The sequence below is a fragment of the Anneissia japonica genome, unplaced genomic scaffold, assembly GCF_011630105.1.
Source record: "Anneissia japonica isolate Jap-2015-1 unplaced genomic scaffold, ASM1163010v1 scaffold1165_len1893470_cov193, whole genome shotgun sequence".
NCBI lineage: Eukaryota > Metazoa > Echinodermata > Crinoidea > Comatulida > Comatulidae > Anneissia > Anneissia japonica.
Genome location: NW_022709613.1, coordinates 346810 through 348479, shown reverse-complemented (window position 1 = coordinate 348479; position 1670 = coordinate 346810).

Here is a 1670-nt window from a genome sequence, read left to right as displayed (position 1 = left end):
ATATATATATATATATATATATATATATATACACATACACACATACATACACACACATACATACATATTATGTATATATATATATATATAATTTATTATTATTATTATTATTGTTGTTTCAAAATTAATTTTAATAATATAATAATGGCAATAATTCTCAAAAGTTTTGCGAATTATTACCTTTTTATCTTAGACATTCCTTGTATAAGGTGCCTAACTCCGTGAAAGTTGGTATTATCTCCAAATTCAACCACATTTTTTCTCAATATCGACGTGGCAGTTTCAAATTTACGAGGTGCGTCTTGTGAATCCGTCTTTCTCATAACAAACGACATGCGACAGTGAGTGTAATTACAGCGAAGTACTTTAATTTAGACCGAAAATTTCAAGACTGAAAAAAGTATGTACATCATTATGAATTATTGTTAGCGTTGACAAAGTATCAATTACCAAAACGTTTAAGGACAAGAAAGGCATACGGTAAATGCCACACGCGATCAAAATTAAATATTGTGTGGGTCGATAAAATATAATATAATGTAGTATTATATCATCATATTATCAAATCAATTGTCCCCCGACCCCACCACTCTTCACCAAGTCGGGTTTTATAGTTAAAAACCCACTTTTCAAAGCGAGTGGAAAGAACAACAATTACGATGACTGTCATGAATTTTGCATACCGTACTCGCGCGAATAAACGCCCCGTCCTAACGTGAAAATTTGGTTAAGCGCCCTATATGAATAAGCGCCCCTCAATAATATAAGATCTTTCAAGCAAGTCAATAATTCAATCAATCCTGAGAATGTGATTGTTGGCATGATTGGAGCTGCAGAGTGCAATCACATTCTTCTTAGGTCAATATCAAATTGAGGATATTTCTCTTGGACAGACGAGAACTCCGATCTCTGGACAGACAATATATTTCCAACTTTCATCTTCTTACATATTTGTCTAGGTCTAGTCCTATTCCCCTTTTTCTTTTTCCAACAATTTTCACCTTTAGTACATTCTCATCTGAGTTTTCAAGAAAACCTGCAATGATCCTGCCATCTTGCCAATCTCAATCGGCCAATGACCAACAAGCTAACCACCACCCACCACCACTAATTGCATATGTTATTCTGGTGTTATATAAATATTCACAGCATTCTTGTCATGAGCCATGTTCTCTGGACGATTATCTTTTTCGCCGCACCACCATTCGTTAATGGTGGTGCGGCGTAAAAGTGCCTCTTGAATTTAATACGTTCCCATAAAAATCTCTCGATTTTCATCTATTTCCGTAAGCGCCCCCTCAATTTCCACTCTGTATTCATAAGCGCCCCGTTTAAATAAGCGCCCCTCAGAAAGTGCAAAAAAATATTTTAAGCGCCGGGGCGCTTATTCGCGCGAGTACGGTATTAACACTTGTGCTCTGTTCCAAGTGCGGTGCGTATAATATTTCTTGACCAATAATGAGTAAAAACGCAATTATTTGTACCGTACTTTTTGTAATCATCTCAGTTACCACTTCATTGACTTTATGGGTGCAAGGGTTATCAGAGTCTAAATAAAACAATGTTCTGTAGGCTACGTTGTTAATTAAGCGTGTAAACCTATTCTGCCCCCCCCCCCCCATGGCAAAAGGGCATAACTGACGTTTTTGGCGAAAATGAGTTATATAGCC